Source organism: Octopus sinensis, linkage group LG3 (assembly GCF_006345805.1).
Source record: "Octopus sinensis linkage group LG3, ASM634580v1, whole genome shotgun sequence".
Classification (NCBI taxonomy): Eukaryota; Metazoa; Mollusca; class Cephalopoda; order Octopoda; family Octopodidae; genus Octopus; species Octopus sinensis.
In genome coordinates this window covers 2061906-2086077 of record NC_042999.1, presented here as the reverse complement: position 1 = coordinate 2086077, position 24172 = coordinate 2061906, and the positions used below count along the sequence as shown (strand labels likewise).

Sequence of the window (24172 nt, the reverse complement as noted above, 5' to 3'; positions counted from 1 at the left end):
AAACAGAATGTATTTGTTTGACTTATGTAGATATAAGAGAATTGGTAATTGAAAAGAAGAGTGAAAATGCTGAGTGGTATTAGAAAAAGCAAAGACAAAATACTACCGAACTGAGATTGAAATCAAACGGTGCAAAACACGGTCATGTGTTATTACTTATAGACCGTCGATTGGTCTCAATGTTAAGCTTTCAGTTGTTCGACCGAGTGAATTCCTTCTATGAAGTTAAAGTACATTGATTCTAGACAGACATGTGAACATCATCATCATCATCGTTTAACGTCCGTTTTCCATGCTAGCATGGGTTGGATGGTTCGACCGAGGTCTGGCAAGCCAGGAGGGTGCACCAGGCTCCAGTCTGATCTGGCAGTGTTTCTACAGCTGGATGCTCTTCCTCACGCCAACTACTCCGTGAGTGTAGTGGGTGTTTTTTACGTGCCATCAGCACAGGGGCCAGAGCAGGCTGGCAAACAGCCACAATCGGTTGGTGCTTTTACGTGTCACTGACACGGAAGCCAGTCAGGCGGCGCTGGCATCTGCCACGTTCAGACGGTGCATTTTACACGTCACCGGCATGGGTATCTTAACAACACTTAATGCAATTATCAGGCCAAGTGTATGGCCTCAAAATTATGAGTAGAAACCAGAGTGAGTCAGACAGACAGAAAAGTCGAATGCGGTATTGGACTATTTCTTTTATTGGCTAAAATCATATTGAAGACAAAGTCGATACTAATGATATTTGAACTCAGAATCTTCAGAGCTGGAACATATACTGTGCTCTTGTGACTTGGCCAATGTACCGGCTGTATACATTTAATATAAAGCCTTGGCAAACTGAAAACATCTCTGACGTTGTGTACACCCAATCCTAAAGACTTGGCTTTCTTGTAAATAAATAAATAAATACATAAATAAATTTATTAATCCAATTTATATCGAATATTATTTTATTGATTACAAAAAAATTTTCTGTTTTCAGAAATTGCATAAAAAATTGGATTAAGCCCTTTGGCAGCTTGACTGATTTTGGCAATTTGGTAGGAAGTCAAACAATAAAAAAAAGTCAATAATTATATATATATATATATATATATAAAAAAAGAAACACCCTTTAAGTCTAGAAATATAAAATATTCTTTTCCTCTCTAGACACAAGACCTGAAATTCTTGGGGAGGTGGGGGGTCAGTAGATTAGATTGATCCCAGTATGCAACTGGTACTTAATTTATCGACCCCAAATGGATGAAAGACAAAGACGACCTCAGCGAAAGTTGAACCCAGAATGTAAAGAATATAAAGACAGATGAAATACTGCTAAGCATTTCACCCAGCGTGCTAACGTTTCTGCCAGCTTGTCACCTTCACAAACCAGGGAGCCTAATAATTGACGTGGTAGTGCCAGGAGATCAACGTATTATCATGAAAGAAAGAGAAAAGATTGATAAATATGAAGACCCGAGAATTGAGATCGCCAAGGTGTGGCAGCTACGAGAGTCAAACAGAAAGATTGTCCTTATTGCCATCAGAGCATTGGGTTCAAAACCACGCAAGCTGAAGAAACATCTGGAAACTTTAGAAATATCCTATGAAGATATTTCGTTACTGCCCCTGTCACTTTCCCTCACTAAGCTTTCAGTCAAACTGTAACATCTCTTATCCTTAGGACACTAAGTGTGTCTCAGCCAGTTATTGTAACAAACATGCAGATTAAAAGTAAATAATAATAATAATAATATAATAATTAAAGGGACCTTTTGAGAGGGTTGGCATACTGAAACTGAAGAAAATTCTAACTGGGCCCCACCTGCAAGGTCACGTGCTGTTTATCTTGATATGAGATTACCATGTCACGCACATATAGTTGTGATACGATATTAAGAAACTTGATCTTAATCTGGGAAAGGATACTAAGAAGAAAACATGTTTCTTGGGTGCAGCATGGATTATCTGGAAAAGTCCTTGATACAATGTAAGAATAAATCTGAGGAATAGAAAAATATTTTTGTTAATATCCTTTATAATTTCAAAATACATGGCTGCCATAAAGGTGTCATTGTCATACCTTAACCACCTAAAACTGTCAAGAGAATCTTATTTTTATTCATTTGTTTCATTGAAAGGTTTGAAACCATGAAATCTGTTATTTCCCAACAAACTTCAAAACAGAAATCTCTTCTGAAATCTTAAGCTCATAATCTATATTTTAAAGGTGAAGGTAACATATAATAAATGATGTCTGTTTGACACGTGTACCTGTCAGGTGTTGTATCATTTATTATTGGATGGTGGTATGTGTTTTATTCTTCTCAGAGGACGTGTTTCAAAATAGGATTTGGATTAAAGGGAATTGCAATGCATTCTGCGATTCAGCTGACAAAATGATCTTGGATTTCTTTGAGTTTTCTAACATAGATTTCAAGTAAAGATTCTCAATGAGACAAAAGTTTAACCAATGCGAAAGGTTACCATTGAGAACATTGCTAATCAAATGAGAAATACCACAGAACGTTAACCACCTTTCACACAAATATAGAATAATGCCAATTAGAAATGGTAAAATATGAGTCCTGTAAGCCCTCTCTGCTACAAATTTATTTCTGAAGAAAATATTCATGCATCTGTTTCAAAGAATTCCTTATTCAAGCTCTTTTCATGATACATTATTCAACTTACCCTGGTTACAATTACCATTCTCAGGTAACTGTCACATTATTTTCTCCGTTATTCTTTGAGAGATGTTCCATTCCTTGTACCTTAATTCCCCCTTTTCCAAGAAGTTGACATGGTAATCTATGGCTTGTTTCTTGGCACTTCACATCTGTCAATTTCTCAGATCGAAAATCTCACTCATGTGAGTCCTATATTTAAAACTACCAAATGGAAAATTTACAGTTTACCATTTTATAAATGTTTTACACTGTCCTTGTCACTGTTTTCTGTAGTTTGTATAATTATGTTTCTTTATTAGCCACACAGGGCTGAACACAGACGGGACAAATTACAAAGTAGAGCTTTTTGGGGTGGGGAGAAAAACAAAGTGGGGTAAGTTTTCAATCAAAAGGGATTGTAAAAAGGAAAGAAAAAATTTCTTTTTAAATTAAAAAAATTATTGATAGGGATCGGGTATCACAGTGTCATGATGTAAGGTGTAAAGGGGGAAGCAGATAAGGTTTATCCGTGGAAAGAAAAGCCTACGGAAAAGACCACGATAACCTCGGTCAATAATGTCACATGTTAACACATTTATTTGCAAGTAAGTAACTCTCTATTTTAAATTTTTCCGGGTTCATAGGATTATGCTCAAGGTGGCTTCGTCATTCATACGTGCCATCCTTGCTATATTCACCCATCTTGTTTTGAAACTTCGCTAGACAAAACTTGCCTTTCTACTCTGACTTTCCTTTTCAAGTGATACTTGAAGAAGTTGATGAGAGATTGACCAGAGAGGAAAGTGTTTGTTTCCAATCCTTTCATATGCATCCACCAGATACATTCTTTCGCCATAGGCACAAGCATGATGAAAATAGCTCTTCCTTCCCATTTCAAGGAAGGAGGCATGACGATATTGACGAGTTTGTATAATCATGATAATCCGGAAACAATTACGATAGATGAGATAACGCTCAGGGTCAGAGGAGAGAGCAGAACCCCTCGTTGATACAAATGTGGCCAAAAAGGCCACATTAGGGTACGCCATTCTTGTGGTTTGCAGGGCCATCATCTTTTCTACGTTGACAAGCAGTATTGCAGCTACTAGCCTGGCTACATGAATCTCAGGGGGTATAAGTTCTACCCTAACCCTGGAAGCACGTCCCCCAATGTATATGGGTAGAAGTACCACTTCTTCCGTCTTTAAGAGTGTAGCCGACTATAGCCTGGCAGTAGCTACCTCTTGGAACTGCACCTCCATCGTTCCAAACTTCCTTCCTCTGGTAAGGTAAGAAATCCCTTGCTGGATTGTTTTTAAAACTTTTTCAGTATGCAGGGTCGACATGATTTCTATTTTCTTGGTTTTTACAAGTATGTCCTGTATATGATAGTTCTCTCCTTCATTGCTTTTACATCTTCTTGGGGAGGGGAACCTTTACATCGCACCACTCCCTCAAAGCATGTTCTTATAGTTGCTTAGTTCCAACAATTCCATTTCATTGCTGTAGCGCTTGGCCTCTGCAGCAAAATTTCTTTTTTTCTCCTTTTGTTCCTCCATTACATTCACTGCTCTCAGTAGTTCCTCTTCGAAAGACATAAGCTCCTGGGGGAAGGGGTTGATGTTTTCATTCTCCATCCTTAACACCAGTGCTATCGCCTTCGAAGAAGGGAGAAAGCATCAACAATCTGCCGTAAGACAGTAAAACGAAGTGTAAAATAAAGTGTTTAAAAACATGAAACTAACAACAATCAACAACTTTCGACTTACTTTTGACAAATGACTTCAACTCTAATCCAAAGGTGTAAAGATATTTCTTTATTACCCATAACGGGTCAACGAAGAGTGATAATACATCACATGTGGGGACATAAAACAAAGGAAAAAAATAAAACGTATGATATAATGTAAAAAATGAAAATGAGAAATGAAAATGGCGTTACTTGCCCCATCAAGTGACATCAGTTGCTCCCTTCACCTCCGTTTTCCATTATATCAATCCCATACCGTTTTTTCAGCTCTTTATATTTTATAGACCTCTGTAAGTTCCCCGTGTCATAATCTACTTTCCACAGCTCATAGTCTCCTTTGTGTCCCTTTATTTCAGTTTGCTGTTCCTTTCTTAACAAAACCGTACCTTCTCCTTCAATACTCCCTTCCTTCTCTACATCAACATAAACTATATTTTCCCAAAGGTGTAAAAAATAAAAAAGGGTTAAATTTTTGCTTTTATAATTACATATACAAGACTGGAAGATATCATTATTATATTTTATGCAAATATAAAAAATATTTGTGTACTGACGCAATATAGAGTAAATTAATGTGCTATAGTTAAAGTATTATATTTAAAATCAATTTGTTATATATTAGAGGTGTACAGGTTCAAGTTTCAAGATGACAAATTTCAGGCACTCATCCAATGGATAATTTATATCATGTGAACATGTGATATACTCTAAAATAATTCAATTTCTATTTTCTTACAACAATCCTACTATTTTATTATGATGTCACAATAAAGAATACAAGGTATTAATGTGAATCTTACCTTGATGATCCTTTATAGTGATGATTCTTTTATAAAACCTATGCCTACAGATATATATATATATAATATATATATATATATAGATATATATATATATATATATATATTATATATATATATATATGAAAAAACAAGTCAAAAATAGAAAATGCTAAGATGATTTTATAGTGAATCTTTCAGTACCGGTTTCGGTCATTTTGAGACCTTTTCAACTGTAACGATTAAATAATTAAATTTAGAAAAATTAGAAGAAAAGTTTTTTTAAAAGAATATTTCTGTAGTAGTGTTCAGATATAAGTAGCATTCTGCCTTTCTCTGACTCCCTTGTTTGCACTTGTGTGTTCGAGGTCGTTTTCAGTTCTTGGTAGGATAGGTGAAGAATAATGAGGCTGATGTGGAGAGGGGGTGGGGAAATCTGGGAATGCCTTAATGGTCGTATTTTGAATGGTCAGTGGCTGACGGTAGTCGCAGTTCAATTCAGGAATTGTTTATGGAATTTGCGTAGGCGTTATACTGAAAGACATTAGTGACAAGGTTAAGGGGTGGAAGGTGGAGAAGTAGAAGAAGAAGAAGATGACGATGTTGATGATGATGATGATGATGATGAAGAAGAAGAAGAAGAAGAAGAAGAAGAAGAAGATGAAGAAGAAGGAGAAGGAGAAGATGGTGGTGATGATGATGACGACGATGATGATGATAATGATGATGATGAAGAAGAAGAAGAAGAAGAAGAAAAAAAAACAGAGAAGGGAGAATATGATTGGGTGTAAGTATAGCTGTGATGGGGCTGATTAGTAATGGATTCTATGGAGTGTAATATTTGTCTGTGTATATATATTTCTTTTATTCTAAAGTTGAGGTATATTAATTGTTTGTCGTAGACCCGTTAAGAAGTGGCTTGTATTTTGTAATAAAGAGATTTTCTTTACTTATTCGTTGTCTCGAGGTTGTATCGTCCCTAAATTGGTAGAGGGGGAAAATTCTGAAGTTTGGTGTTTTTTTGTTGGCGCAAGTATCTATGTGTTGGCTAAAAGCTATTTTTCTGTTTTGGGGAATTTTTATATATATATATATATATATATATATATATATATATAGAGGGCATTATTACACATAAATTTATGTGTAATAATGCCCTCTATATAATATAAATAAGTATATTCAAGGGAAAAAATTTACAGATTTTTTCTCTTATGAGGTTTTTCACGCTAACTACTTAATAATTTCTCCTATTTTTAAATTATATATATATACAAAATTAAGAGGAATGACTACTAAAGTGGACACCCTATATGCTAAACATAGACGTCAAATCGCCATTACCACGAAGAATGTGTTCTCAAGAAAAAACCTCAGCAAACGCCAAAATGTAAAACTGAGCAAGACAAATGAAAATATACGAAATGAAAAACGTTTTCCATTTCGTATATTATATGGGTGTCCACTTTAGTGGCCATTCCTCTTAATTTTCTATGTAACACAATTTTTAATCTTCAGATTTTTTAAATATGCTAAGCCAGTGTGGTTTTAATGGTTTTAATTGATTAATATCAATTTCTACCCTTATTATTTAATTATATATATATAATATATATATATATATATATATATATATATATATATGTATATATACATTACGGAGATGTACTTGCATAGCAAGTGATTTGATCTGAGATCGTGTGCTGAAACGAAAACAATTGCAGCATGGGAGGTGTTTGTAAGCCATTTAAGAAACGCACAAAAGCCGTTCGATTCACTTCAACATTTAAGTTAAAGTTGTCAAAATATTTTTCGTCGCTAAAATCCACGACCTGTTCACTGACAAAAATCCGTGCAGCACGGATTTTTGTCAGTGAACAGGTCGCGGTCTTAAAGCGACGAAAATATTTTGACAACTTTAACTTAAATGTTGAAGTGAATCGAACGGCTTTTGTGTGTTTCTTAAATGGCTTACAAACACCTCCCACGCTGCAATTGTTTATATATGTATGTATATATATATATATATAATATATATATATATATATATATATATGTATATATATATGTGCATGTGCATACATTTGTGCAGATATGTGATATTTAACTCCAGATGCGCACACGGAAATGACATGTTCCATTTGTAATCTTAGATGCCAGTAGAGGTAAAATGGCAAACGGTGTATATTGTTCAGAATACTTAACGAGTAGCCAACTAATTGCAAAACGCCTACGTTTGATGGCTCATTAGTGAAACAGAATAATAAACTAACCGCAAACATAATTGCGTAGTGAACAAAATATGACCTTTCCACCCAGCATGATCGCTGCCCCCTCTTTCTCTCTGACATTGCATAAAAGCTATAAACGCAAGGATTATATTTAATATTTATACCCACATCTTCCAAACAAAATCAAATTTAATTTATTATGGCTTGCTTGAAACCTTTCTGTTTCTATAAGAATACCATTTGTTTTTTTCTTTTTATTTTCTGACCAAAATTGAAGATAGAAAATGATTTGGTGCAATGTTTCGAATTAACTCATCTGATTAATCATATTTAATTAGACTTCTAACCATTGTCCTTTATTCTTTTATTTGTTTCACTCATTTGACTGCGGCCATGCTGGAGCATTGCCTATATATATGTGACCGCGTGTATACCGTTGGTGATTTTTTTCCCCTCTGTCTTCCCTTCTCTGGATCTTTCCTTCTATGTTTCCGACGAAGAGCTCCGCTCGAAACATTAAACCCTCTTCTTTCCTTCTTTCCTGAGCGTCCAATAATACTATATTTGTTCCACATCCTCGTGTTGTTATGTTTTTTGTGCTTTCTTGCACCCCCTCTTCCCGACCCCACTCATCCCACCACCCCGCTTCCTCGCACTGTTGTCACTATACCCCCCAATCTCCCCCCCTCTCTGCAGCCGAGCGCTCTCTCCTCAGTAAGGGACTCCGCTTCACGCCTCTCACGCGCCTTTGTGACGAATTCGAGACTCGGACGGACGTCAACCAGTTCCTGCGCCGCCTCAAACTTTGCGCCTTCTACCACGCGTCTCCGCAGCGTCACGATAATCAGGATTGCTTTTTGGAGCTGGGGCGCCGCCCATCCAACTGGACGCCGCCCCCGGGCCAATTCAGTAGCCTAGACTCGTTTGTGAACGACTGCAACGCGTTGGTAAACCTGTTTGATTTAAAAAAAAGACCTCTCCGGGACAACCTCACACAGGCTGAATTGGTTGCCCTTCGCCACCTCCGTCGCCGCAATGACATTGTCATCAAACCGGCGGACAAAGGCGGAGCAGTAGTGGTATGGCGCGCGGATCTCTACAGGAGGAAGCGCTCAGCCAGCTTCAAAATCCCCTCTTCTATCGCCTCCTCCCCTCTCATATCCCACCTCTTCCTACCAACAGCGAGTGGCCTCCACATCCGCGATCTCATCTCTTCTTCTGCCTCTCCCCCACCAGCCACCAACCTCATCGTCCGCACACCCCCGCCCCTCCACCATCTATTTTCCTTCCAAAATTCATAAGCCCAAACCCTGGCCGCCCCATTGTTTCCGGCCTGTAATTGGCCCTACTAACACAATTCCCTATACCTCGACCGCTCCTGTCCCCTTTAGTCAAAACCCTCCTTCCCACATACATGATACCAACCAGCCCTCCGTCTCTTCAATTCCTTTCCTTCCCTTCCAGCCCCTTCTCACCTCCTCTTCACCCTTGACATCAAATCACTGTATACGGTGATTCCCCACAACGACGGTCTTCCTACTCTCCAACACTTCCTCGACCGTCGCCCCCCCCCCACCCTAGCACCCCACCCTCCTCCGCCTGGCAGAGCTCGTCCTAACCCTCAACTTTTCATCACGTTCGCCGGGAGAACGTACCAACAGGTGTCCGGGGTCGCGATGGGAACGAGAATGGGTCCAATTTCGCCAATCTCTTTGTTGGCTACATTGAGGCCCAAGTATTCTCCAATTCTCGGGCCGACCCCAGAACTATACGGTCGTTACATAGACGACTGTATAGGCGCCACCTCCCTTTCCCGCGAACAACTCTGCCACTTCATCTCTTTCCTCTCTAACTTCCACCCCTCTCTACAATTCACTTCCACCATATCCAATACTTCCGTTAACTTTCCTAGATATCTCACTCAGCATCGACCACCCCTCCCCTCTCCCTCACCACCTCCGCCTTCTTCAAACCCACGGATCCCACCTCTATCTCAACTTCTCCTCCTCCCATCCCTTCCACACCAAACGGGCTATCCCCTACTCCCAGTTTCCTCCGCCTCCGACGCTTGTGCAGCCGCGACCCAGGATTCGAGACCCAGTCTTAATACCTGGCCCGCCTGTTCAGGCTTCGAGGATACCCACCTACCCTGGCCTTGAACGCCCTCGCCCGCGCTCGTCGCATCGACCGCACCACCGCCCTTTCTCCTTCCAATCCACCCCCACCCCCAACCACACCCCTTCCCCCTCCTTTCCACCCCTCTACTCTACCCCTTCGTCGGAAGATACTTCGTGCCTTCCGTCGTCTCCAGCTCGATTCCACGACCCACCCCATTTTCCCCAACCCACCCCTGTCCTCCTTCAAACGAGCCCGGAATCTACGCGACCTCCTGGTCCGTAGCACCCTCGCTTCTTCCCCCTCGGCCCCACTCGGATCCTTCCCATGCTCCAGATCCCGCTGCAACACCTGCCCCTTCTCACCCAACACCACTGCTGTCACCGGTTCCAACCGGCGAACTGTACGTATCGGGTATTCCTTTACGTACACCTCGTCTGGACTCATATACTGCATTAAATGCAACCGCTGCAGGATGCTGTATATAGGACAGACGACGCCGGGTGTCAGACCGATTCACCGAGCATCTGTGGGATGTTTGTCTATTTCCAATTCTCCCGTCGCACGGCACTTCCGCTCAGCCAGCCATTCCCTCGATGACATCTCGGTGTTTTGGTCTTGCCCCACACAACGGCTCTCCCCAATCTAGGCTTCACTTGGAACAATGTTCATATTCCTTCTACGGACTCTAACCCCCACACGACTCAACACAGCTCCCTCCTCTTAGTGACTGCGCTCCACTTCTTCCCCCCGCATCTTTTATTTTTAATTTTTTTGTTATTAATTATTATTTATTTTTATTTTTAAAAATTTTATAATTGTCCTTATGCAGTCACACACACAACTCACGTACCCACGAAACAACCTACTCCCACACACCACACACACACAACGTACATGCACATGTACGCACACATACTTCCACACCCACACACACACCCACACCCCCACGCGCACACACACATATGCCCGTGCACACACACACAGGGACAATACTCATACAGATACGCACACTCCTATAAACACCTAGCTGGGACGCACAGATACACGCACGTAAGCGCACACACGCACATGTACCTTACGCCCACACAACTCCAACCCCCCACACGTATACATTCACACACACACATACATACGTACACACACATAATACATACATAGATACATTCATACATACATACATACATACACACACACGCACACATACATACATACATACATTCATACATACATACATACATACATACATACACACACACACATACATACACATATGCACACATACATACATTCACACACACATACATACACACACACATACCCACACACACACGCACGCACACATACATACACACACATACATACTGCATACATACACACGTACACACACACACATACATACATACATACATACATACAACACACATACATACACACACACACATACATATACATACATACATACACACACACATACACAAATACACACATACATACACACACACATACACACATACATATATGCATACACACATACATATACACACATACGTACACACACGCACACACACGCACATACACACATACACGCATGCACACATACATACATATATATACATACATACACACACACATACATACACATACATACACACACTTACATACATACACACACATACATACACACATACATACATAGACACATATACATACACACACACATACATATACATACATACATACATACAGACACACACATGCACACATACACGCATGCACACATACATACATACACACACACAACTATACACACATACTATACACACATACATACATACACACACGCGTACATATACATACATACATACACATACACATACACACACACACTTACACACATACACCCATCCATACATACATACACACACATACATACACACTTACACACATACACACGCACATACACACACGCATACACACATACATACATATATACACACATACAAACACACATATATACATACATACACAAACATACATATACATACACACACACATACACATACACACACACGCACGCACACATACATACACACACACGTACATACATACATACATACACACAAACTTACACACATACACATACATACATACACACACATACACCATACATACATACGCACACATACACACCATATACATAACACACACACATACACACACTATATATACATACATACAAACACACACATGCACACATACACGCATGCACACATACATACATACACACACACATACATACACTACATACATAAATACATACATACACACACATACATAAACATACATATGTACACACACGCACATACACACATACACGCATGCAAAAATACATACATACACACATACGTACATACATACATACACACACATACATACATACATACGTACGTACATACATACATACACACACACATACACACACACATACATACATACACACATACACACACACATACACACATACATACACACACGCATGCATACACACATACACACACACATACATACACACACACACGCATATATATATACATACATACATACATACACATACACACACATACACACATACATACACACACACATATAAACACACATATAAGCCCCTACATTGTACACACACGCACACATATATACATACATACACTCGCACGCACGTACACACACACGCATACATTTACATATATATATATATATATACTATACACTCACACACACATACACGCGTACAAACACACACAAACTCACATACACACCGACAGATATACATACACAATATACACCCATCCGCGCACGCACACATACACACAAACACATACAAACGCACACATACACGCACATACATACACTCTCACACAAATGAACCCACATATACATCCCCCTACACACACACACGCACGTACAAGCACACACGTACGAGGGTTACGCCACACACCCACACTCTTCGCATACACACACGAACACACACACACACACACACACACACACACACTACAAACAACACACACATATGATGTTTTTTGACCTGTCTTTGACCTACCTTGACACAAACAGCTAGTAGTCATCACCACAGCTGGCTTTGTCATTATCTATTCACCAAAAATACACACACACACGCACGCACAAACACACTTGTCATCTTGCACACACACACACACGCACACACACAGGCATTCCCTGTTTTTGGAACTCTCTTGCATTATAAAACCATTTTTCAACTACCTCCAAATTCTGTTCTTTTCAACATGTGATCTCTTAAGCACCACCAGCTCAAATATTGTCTCCTCTGTCTTGCCTCCTTGGGATCTTTCCTTCTCCTTGTTTCCGACGAAGAGCTCCGCTCGAAACGTTAAACCCTCCTTCCCTTCTTTCCTGAGCGTCAATAATACTTTAATTGTTCCACGTCCTGCGTTGCTGTGTTTTTTTTCCCTTTTTTTCTGTGTTTTCTTGTTTGGATTAACTATATATATATATATATATATATATATATATATATAATATATATATATATATATATATATTATATATATATATATATGTATATACTATGGACGTCTTTCAGTTTTTGTTGACCAAATTCCCTCAGAAGGCTTTGGTCATTCTGAAGCTATAGTAGAAGGTGGCACAGTGGGATTGAACTCTGAACAATGTGGTTGGGAAGCAAACATCTTACCACACAGCCACTCCTATGTGGTCGTTTATACGTCTTCTTCTTCTTTTTTCTGCCAAGAGTTTTGACTACGGTATTTTTACTATCTTTTTCTTTTTTTTCTCTATTCATCGAAAGCATAAACTTTAACTACTCACTTAAGGGAACATAGTCTCACAGTTTTACAGACACAGAAACACATAAACATGCATACAAACATCATCATCATCATCATCTTCATCATTGTCATCATCATCGTCATCATCGGCGTCGTTGTCATCATCTTCATCACCATTATCATCATTGTTGTTGTTGTCATCATCGTCATCATCACCATCATCATCGTCGTCGTCGTCATCCTCATCATCATCATCATCATCATCGTCATCATCATCATCATCATCATCATCACTATCATCATCATCCTCATCATTGTCATCATCATCATCATCGTCATCATCATCATCATCATCATCTTCATCACCATTATCATCATCATTGTCTTCTTCATCCTCATCATCGTCATCATCATCATCATCGTCATCGTCATCATCATCATCATCATCATCACTATCATCATTGTCATCATCATCATCATCACTATCATATCATTATCACATCATCAATCTTCATCACCATTATCATCATCATGTCTTCTTCATCCTCATCATTGTCATCATCATCATCATCGTCAATCGTCATCATCATCATCATCATCATCACTATCATCATTGTCATCATCATCATCGTCATCATCATCATCATCATCATCATCACTATCATCATCATCCTCATCATTGTCATCATCATCATCATCATCATCGTCATCATCATCATCATCATCACTATCATCATTGTCATCATCATCGCCGTCGTCATCCTCATCATTGTCATCATCATCATCATCGTCATCATCATCATCATCATCTTCATCACCATTATCATCATCATTGTCTTCTTCATCCTCATCATCGTCATCATCATCATCATCATCATCATCACTATCATATCATTATCATCATCATCATCTTCATCACCATTATCATCATCATTGTCTTCTTCATCCTCATCATTGTCATCACCATCATCATCATCATCGTCATCATCATCATCATCATCATCACTATCATCATTGTCATCATCATCATCATCACTATCATATCATCATCACATCATCATCACCATCATCATCGCCGTCGTCATCCTCATCATTGTCATCATCATCATCATAATCATCATCATCTTCATCACCATTATCATCATCATTGTCTTCTTCATCATCCCCATCATTTGATATTTAGTTTCCCATGCTTGTATGAGTCGGATGGAGTTTATTGAGACAGACTCCCTGTGACTCCCTGTGCGTTTCTTGTCCCCCACGCTCCCCTGTTTCTGAGCTTCGTAATATTTCCCTTTGGCCAGACAAGAAAGAAACGAAACCGTTTGCACAACGATGATTCTCGTTTGCAATTATCACGAAATGTCAAGAAAAGATAACAGTAACACACACACACACACACACACAGGAATGCGCATTAACACATATACAAATGCACACATACAAGTACGTATACGCATGCACACATACACAAACACACAAATACATGCATGCACATGTGCATGCATGTGCACATGCACACACACACAAACACACACACACGCACACACACACGCACACATGTGCACACACATGCACTGTGAGGTAACATGGATTTGCAACACTCTGTCCAATGCATCCCAGCATGGAAAGCAGAGGTATAATGACGATAATGATGTAGATGTGCATATATATGTATATATGTATGCATGCATGTATCCCTGTATGTATGTTTCCTCATCGTCATAATCATCATCATTTTACGTCCACTTTTCCATGTTGGTATGGGTTGGATGAGTCACCACAATCTTAGTTCATGTTGAGATTCCCTAATTACATAAATTTGCGTTCACGTTGACTTTATTTCTGAAACTGGGTGCTCTTCCTATCACCAACCACTTTGCTGGGTGCATTTTCTTGAGGCATCAATACTAGAAAAATTGTCAAGTCCTCAATGAGACACAACTGAAGGGTTACACTTTCTCCACTCATTTGCCATCACCTTTTCAGAGTGAACTCGGTGCATTCAATTTTTTCCTGGTTTCAACCGATCGATGCTTTTCAACCCCTTTACTGGATGCATTTTATTACAACACCAGCACTAGAGGGTTATTCTGCTCTTGATAAGCCTAAAGAGTCATCTTTTTTCATATTGTCTCCCAAAATTCACAAACTAGTTAACAAAGGGTGTTGGGGTACATCTTCTTTTCTACTCTAGACACAAGGCCCAAAATTTTGGGAGAGGTGGGGGTCAGATCGACTCTAGTATGCAACTATTGCTTAATTTATCGACCCTGAAAGGATGAAGGGCAAAGTCAACTGCGGCGGAATTTGAACTCAGAATGTAAAGACAGACGAAATACCACTAAGCAATTCGCCCGCTGTGCTAACATTTCTTATTTCTTCACTGTCCACAAGGGGCGACACACAGAGGGAACAAACAAGGACAGACAAAGGATTAAGTCAATTATATCGAACCCAGTGCATAACTGCTACTTATTTAATCGACCCCAAAAGGATGAAAGGCAAAGTTGACCTCGGTGGAATTTTAACTCAGAACGTAGCAGCAAACGGCATGCTAACGTTTCTGCCGGCTTCCTGTCTTGCATTGGGGTATATCTTATCATGCTCTCTCATAGACCAGTGGTTCTCAAACATTTCTTTTTCTATGGGATCATCTTTGATTCCTCTGTTATTCAGCTGGACCTTTGAAGACCATTTGATGTTTAAAAACCCTATAATATTTTTATTGTTAAATGTTATCTGGAATTTAAATTCGAATTGCAATGAAAGTAAACAAAATTTTCTTTAGAAGTGTTGAGATGTATTGAAAGATAATGAAATAATTTTACTATCAAACACAGGATGATGCTAATAATATATCATGAACAGGATAAACTACCCAAATTTTGCAAAAAAATCTGTTGGTGGCCAGCCACGAGACTCATGGTATATTATTAGCAGAAATGTTAGCAGGCTGGGCAAAATGCTTAGCAGTATTTCATCTACCGCTACATTCTGAGTTCAAATTCCGCCAAGGTCAACTTTGCCTTTCATCCTTTCAGGGTCGATTAAATAAGTACCTATTTCTTTATTACCCACAAGGGGCTAAACATAGAGGGGACAAACAAGGACAGACATAGGTCTTATGTCGATTACATCGACCCCAGTGCATAACTGGTACTTAATTTATCGACCCCGAAAGGATGAAAGGCAAAGTCGACCTCGGCGGAATTTGAACTCACAACGGCAGACGAAGTACCGCAAAGCATTTCGCCCGGTGTGCTAACGCTTCTGCTAGCTCACCGCCTTTCGATTAAATAAGTACCACATATGCACTGGGGTTGATATAATCGACTTAATCCGTTTGTCTGTCCTTGTTTGTCTCCTCTGTGTTTAGCCCCTTGTGGGTAGTAAAGAAATAGGTATATTATTAGCATTATCCTGTGTTCATTTGGAATTGTTTTAAAAAAATTCTTATAACATTTTGTTTATTGTAAAAGTATAACTAAATTACTGCAGATAAAATTTAACAGCAAAATCCTACATGGGCCTCCAAGGGCTATACAGGCCCTGGCAGAGGAACCTTGTCATATATCTATTGATTTATTTCCCTTCTTCCTCTACTTATAATCTACCAGTGACAGCCAAAACATAAGTATCATTCCTCTCTGATGCATAAGTTATATGTCTCCTATCCCTTGTTTGGACTCTTCACAAACTTTTTATTTTCTATGTACACAGCTCCATGCACACACTATAAAACATTTACCTTTATTCAGTCCTCCACTTGAATGGTCTCACTGTACATGTAATAGAGCTTGCCAACCATAAACAATTTTCTCTTTATCTGTTTCCTACAAGACAACAACATGGCCAGTTTGTGATGGCATCTCTTCAAACACTTTTAGACATTCCATGTATGGCGAATCTACTTCAAGAAAAATTTTTTCTATTTTCTTTTATTTTTGTTTTATTTTTATCTTCATGCATAATTTTTTTTTTTACTGCTTCTCTGAATTTATTTTTTTAATCTATTTATTCTTAATCATTCCACTGCTTATTTTTTTCCTTCACTTCCACAACTCCTTCTACATCTAGTGATTTTTAAAAATCTTCCTTAACTTTCAACTTCATTCTCTTTCCTTTTTTCCTTTATTCGCCAACATATTCTTCTCTTTTTCCAATTATCATTCTCTGCCTTCTAGTTCATCTGATTCTTTCACATTTTTTTTTATCTCACACTCTTTCCTTCATACATTACACTTTGTATAATCTTTCTCTTCTTATTCTTTCCTCATTCAATGATATTTCTTCGTGCTCAATTAATTCTCATTCTCCTTTAATTCCCAAATTTTCTTTATCCTCTCCTTCATCTGATTTCATTTACCTCTTTCCTTCTTTATCTTATTTATTCCTTCACATTTTTATCTCACATTCATTGCTTTTCAATATCTTTCACTTATTCTTTTCTCTTTCAATTTCATTCCTATTTGCTCTCTTATTTCCTTTTCTTCTTAAATACTTAAAATCTCAATTTTCTTCTCTCCAATTTTTTCTCAATTACTTCTTCCTCTACATCTTCATTTCTTTCCTTCATTATTTAATACTATTACAATCATGCTGTCTCATTTATCTCTTCTTCTTCTTCTTCTCCTCCTCCCCTCCTTCTTCTCCCCTCCCCCTCCTCCTCTCCTCCTCCTTCTTCTTCTTGATGTTGTTGCTGTTGTTGTTGTTCTTTTTCTTGTTGTTGTTGTCATTGTTGTTGTTCTTCTTCCTGTTGTTGTTGTTATTTTCCTTCTTCTTCTTCTTCTTCTTCTTCTTCGTCTTCTTCTTCTCCTCCTTCTTTTTCTTCTTTTTCTTGTTGTTGATGTTGTTGTTATTGTTGTTCTTCTTCCTGTTGTTGTTCTTGTTCTTTTCCGTTTTCTTTATTTTTCGTGTTGTGTTGTTGTTGTTGTTGTTGTTCTTGTTCTTATTCTTCTTGTTGATGTTGTTGTTGTTCTTCTTCTTGCTGTTGTTGTTTTTTTCCTTTTTCTTCTTCGTTTTCTTCTTCTTCTTCTTCTTCTTCTTCTTCTTCTTTTTCTTGTTGTTGATGTTGTTGTTATTGTTGTTCTTCTTCCTGTTGTTCTTTTCTGTTTTCTTCTTTTTCGTGTTGTGTTGTTGTTGTTGTTCTTATTATTATTTACTCCTCCTACTTGTTATTGTTGTTGTTGTTGTTCTTATTCTTCTTGTTGATGTTGTTGTTGTTATTGTTCGTCTTGCTGTTGTTGTTTTTTTCCTTTTTCTTCTTCGTTTTCTTCTTCTTCTTCTTCTTCTTCTTTTTCTTGTTGTTGATGTTGTTGTTATTGTTGTTCTTTTCCGTTTTCTTCTTTTTCGTGTTGTGTTGTCGTTGTTGTTCTTGTTATTATTTACTCCTCCTCCTCCTTGTTGCTGTTGTTTTTATTATCATCATTTCCTTCCTCTTCCTTCTTTTTCTCCCCCTGCTCCTCCTCCTCCTTGCATTTTTTTTTTCATTTTCCTTTTCCTAATATATTTTTTTTGTTTTGTTTTGCTCGTCTGTTTCTTTTCTCCCCCTTGTTTCATGCTAGAACGGTTATTTTAGCATGCGGAGAAATTGGAATTCAGTGTCTATTTTCAATTTATCTTCTGTTTAAAAACTGCCTCTGAAGAATCTCAACTCTATAATTACTTGAAAATATCATGCAAAAATAAGACTGAAACCATTTTTTAAAATTTTATTATTTCATCTTTTTATTTCTTTGAGATCATCTTAATTTCATTTCAATCATATCACTCCCATTTATTTTCTCTGGCAAAAGACTTTTAACCTTTTCCTGTATTTTCTCTAATCAAGCCTGCATAGTTCTCCCTCCTGACTGCAAAAGACAAAAAAAAAAAAAAAAAAAAAAAAGTAGAAAACCCAGAAGTTTTTTCTACTTGGAATTAATAAGTTTATTCTATGCAGCTAAACACATTGATCTTAGTGAAATGAAAAATACTTAGCCGGTTTTTGCTAAGCAATTAGCCGACTCGTACTCGTTAGTCAATAATATATTATAATTACTCGTGTTATATTCCAAACTGAAGCTGGAATATTGTTTAACACAAAATTAGTTTAGCATTAGTCTCTATTATTCAAATGCAGTTATGTAAAAAAAACTTTAATTTAGTTAGATATAAGCACATTAATTTAAGGTGACCAGTGGCATGGATGGATGAACGAAAACCATATAATAAAAATAATAATAATGATAGTAATAATAATAATAATAATAACAACAACAGCAACAATAATAATAATAACAATGACAATAATAATAATAATAATAATAATAATAATAATAATAATAATGATGATAGTAACAACAATAATAATAATAACAATAATAATATTAATAACAACAAAAATAATAATAATAATAATAATGATAATAATAACAACAACAATAATAACAATAACAATAATAATAATAATAATAATAACAATAATAATGATTCCTTTTATATTTTAATGATTTCTTTTAATAATAATATAATATTAATGATGATGATGATGAAGATGATGATGATACTACTACTACTACTAATAATAAAATTGTTTTATTATTAGTAGTATTATTAATATTTGAGGTGTATTAGCAGGCTCCAAGGAGATGAAATAACTAATATTTCAATGGAAAACTTTCATTGGCGTGGACTCTATTTAAAACACTGAATATTTCTTTTTCTATTCACTGTGCAGTAACATACTTGAGTGATCGTGTTTATATATTTTTAATTGCTATGTCTAGCAGAAAATATAAAAATTCTTCCATTGCTTTTTTATATATTTCTTTTCTTTTTTTTTTTCACTTTTTAATATCGTGTAAAGGAAAGGAAATTTTGTATGATATTAGGCGCAAGTTTAATAATATTTCATTCACCTGTTTTTTATTTTGTATTCTACAAATCAATTTTCATCAAAATTCTAACCACACCAGGCAGAACCATGTCTGAACAGTGAGGAAGTTGGTCTTGGAACCAGGAGGTTTTGGTTCAATTTCACTGTGTGGCATATTGTGCATCTGTCTTCTACTATTGCAACATGGCATCTCACCAACCACAGGCACAGGAATCAAGTTTGGGAGATGGAAATTGGGTAGTTTTCCTATTATGTGTGTAAATCTGTGAGTGTAGATATAGAAGTGGCTGTGTGGTAAATAGCTTGCTTACGAACCACATGATTCCGGGTTCAGTCCCACTGCATGGCACCTTGGACAAGTGTCTTCTACTATAGCCTCGGGCCAACCAAAAGCCTTGTGAGTGGATTTGGTAGACAGAAACTGAAAGAAGCCCGTCGTATATATGTGTGTGTATATATATACATATATGTATGTATATGTATATGTGTATATGTTTGTGTGTCTGTGTTTGTCCCCCCAACATCTCTTGACAACCAATGCTGGTGTGTTTACGTCCCTGTAACTTAGCGGTTTGGCAAAAGAAACCAATAGAATAAGTACTAGGCTTACAAAGAATAAGTCCTGGGATCGATCTACTCAATTAAAGGTGGTGCTCCAGCATAGCCAGTCAAATGACTGAAACAAGTAAAAGAGTATATATGTATATATAAGAAAATGATGATAATAAAAACTGATTATAGCAACAACTTCATCTAAGAATATCCGAAGAAGGAATATTATTCCGAAATATCATATCAGACTGTGGATGACTAAATTACAACAGGTATATAGGCACAGGAGTGGTTGTGTGGTAAGTAACTTGCTTACCAACCTCATGATTCTAGGTTCAGTCCCACTGTGTGACACCTTGAGCAAATATTTTCTACTATGGCTTCATGCCAACCAAAGCCTTGTGAATGGACTTAGTGGTTTGGCAAAAGAGACTGATAGAATATGTACTAGGGTTACAAAGAATAAGTCCCAGGGTCTATTTGTTCGACTGAAAGGCAGTGCTCCAGCATGGCTGCAGTCAAATGACTGAAACAAATAGAGGAATAAAAGGATAAAAGAATAATAGAATATATATATACTCTTTACTCTTTTACTTGTTTCAGTCATTTGACTGCGGCCATGCTGGAGCAACGCCTTTAATAGAGCAAATCGACAGCGAGACTTATTCTTTGTAAGCCCAGTACTTATTCTATCGGTCTCTTTTGCCGAACCGCTAAGTGACGGGGACGTAAACACACCAGGATCGGTTGTCAAGCAATGCTAGAGGGACAAACACAGACACACAAATACACACTTACATATATATATATACACATATATACGACAGGCTTCTTTCAGTTTCCGTCTACCAAATCCACTCACAAGGCATTGGTTGGCCCGGGGCTATAGTAGAAGACACTTGCCCAAGATGCCATGCAGTGGGACTGAACCCGGAACCATGTGGTTGGTTAGCAAGCTACTTACCACACAGCCACTCCTGCACCTATATATATATATGTATGTATATATATGTATATAAAATGAGCTTCTTTCAGTTTCTATCTTCTAAATCAACTCACAAGTCCTTTGTTGGCCCGAGACTATAGTAGAAGACATTTGCCCAAGTTGCCATGCACTGGGACTGAAACCAGAACCATGTGGTTTGGAAGCAAGCTTCTTACCACACAGTCACACTTGCACCTTTATCATCATCATCATCATCATAATCATCATCATCACCATCACCACCACCACCTTCATCATCATAATAGTAATAATAATATTAATAATGATAATATAATAATAATAATAATTGTAATAATAATAATAATAATAATAATAATATTAATAATATTAATATTAATAATATTAATAATAATAGTAATAATAATAATAATAATGATAAGATCCAAGGGCAGTGAATGACAAACAGCGGTAGATTACATCAATATCAGTAAATCTCCAGATAAAACGTTTTGTAATATTTAATTACATCTTTTTATGTTCCGATTTTCAAGGGTATGGGTTTCCGTTTCTAGTCTTTGATTACGCTATCAGCAACATTTGCTTTTAAGTCCTCATCACTCCAGACAGACATGTTAGTCTGTTAGTCATAAACTATAATAACCATACTATTGTCATGTAAAAGGTGTGTGTCATGCTTTTCTCACAACCTTTTCTCAGCTTCCCTGTTGATGTGTCTGCACATTGTTTCATTTATATTTACTGACTCTGTCGTATATTTCGAATTTGGGGAGCTGGAGCCACCAGAAAGCATGTGGTTTTTACATTTTTTATGCTGAATATATAGTCTTTTACATTATTTACATTTGAAAGATATTTGTCCTCATCTTGTTTGTTGTTAACACGTTTCGGCCGATATACCCTCCAGCCTTCATCAGGTGTCTTGGGGAAATTTCAAACCTGGGTTCTCATTCCTAATGAATTTTTCGATGTTGTTGTTATTATTATTATTATTATTATTATTATTATCATTATTATTATTATCATTATTATTATTATTATTTATATTATTATTATTATTATTATCATCATTATTATCATTATTATTATTATTATTATTATTATTATTATTATCATTATTATTATCATTATTATTATTATTAATTATATTATTATTATTATTATTATCATCATTATTATTATTATTATTATTATTATTATTATTATCATTATATATTATCATTATTTTATTATTATTATATTATTATTATTATTATATTATTATTATCATTATTATTATTATTATTATTATTATTATTATTATTATTATATGATTATTATTATTCAGGTCACTGTCTCGAATTGAGCTCAGAATCTTGGGGTTAGTAGCTTACGATCTTAATCACTATGCGTTATGCCTGATTCTAGGCAATGACCTGAATAATAACAACAACAACATCCAAAAATATCTTAGGCATGAGAAACCAGGTTCAAAATTTCTCCAAGACACCTGATGAAGGCTGGAGGGTATATCAGCCGAAATGTTGTGTTAACAACGAACAAGATGAGGACAAATAGCCGTCAAATGTAAATAATGTAAATAATGTATATTCATCAAATGTAAATAATGTAAATAATATAAACAATGTGTTCAGAAATAAGAGTGGGTTAGATGGGTGCTGATGAAGGGGCAACAAGCCCCAAAATATGGCATATACGCTCATTACTTACTTTTGTCTTCGATCACATTGTTTACATCTGATGTCTTGATACGAAATGTAGCAGAAATCAGTGCAGGCTGTAAGTTCTAGAGAATATCTATAGAAATAACCATAACAAAATAATGTAAGAGCACTGCTGACACGGTAGAACGTGGGACTGACTTCTGAAAATGTTTAGTATACCTTATGGTATATTATGCTTCCATAATAAAGTACCATGTAAAAAGCACCATCTGAACATGGCTGATGCCAGTACCCACTGGCTGGCCTTCATGCCGGTGGCATGTATAAGTACCAACAACACTCTCAGAGTGGTTGCCATTAAGAAGGGCAACCAGCTGTTGAAACCTTGCCAGATCAGATTGGAGCCTGGTGCAGCCTCCTAGCTATCCAGACGTCAGTCAAACCATTCAACCCATGCCAGCATGGAAAACGGACGTTAAACGATGATGATGATGATTATAATGTATTGAGGTTATTTTCTTTGACTAAACCCCTTCAGGGCAGTGTCCACCATGGCCACAGTCCAATAACTAAAACGAATACAAGATGGGGAAAACCCCATGATATGATATTAGTTGTGTCTATCATTTTCTTTTTTTACCTATTCTGTTACTTATTTCTTATCTAAACTCTTTTCTCTCGGAGTAATTATCTTCTTGTCTGTAAATAATTATTTCTTTACAGATAAAAGGAAACTTCATTTTTTTTGTTTTAATA

The 24172-nt window shown here is 37.1% G+C and overlaps 1 long non-coding RNA gene across 1 annotated transcript; it reads right to left on the bottom strand.

The window, feature by feature from the left end:
- Positions 1 to 507: 507 nt before the first annotated feature.
- Positions 508 to 21060, bottom strand: LOC118762702. Its single transcript, XR_004998455.1, has 3 exons — positions 20985 to 21060; positions 16345 to 16346; positions 508 to 536 (listed from the first exon to the last, which is right to left on the bottom strand). It is a non-coding gene; the product is annotated as an uncharacterized LOC118762702 (long non-coding RNA).
- Between the last annotated feature and the right edge of the window lie 3112 nt (positions 21061 to 24172).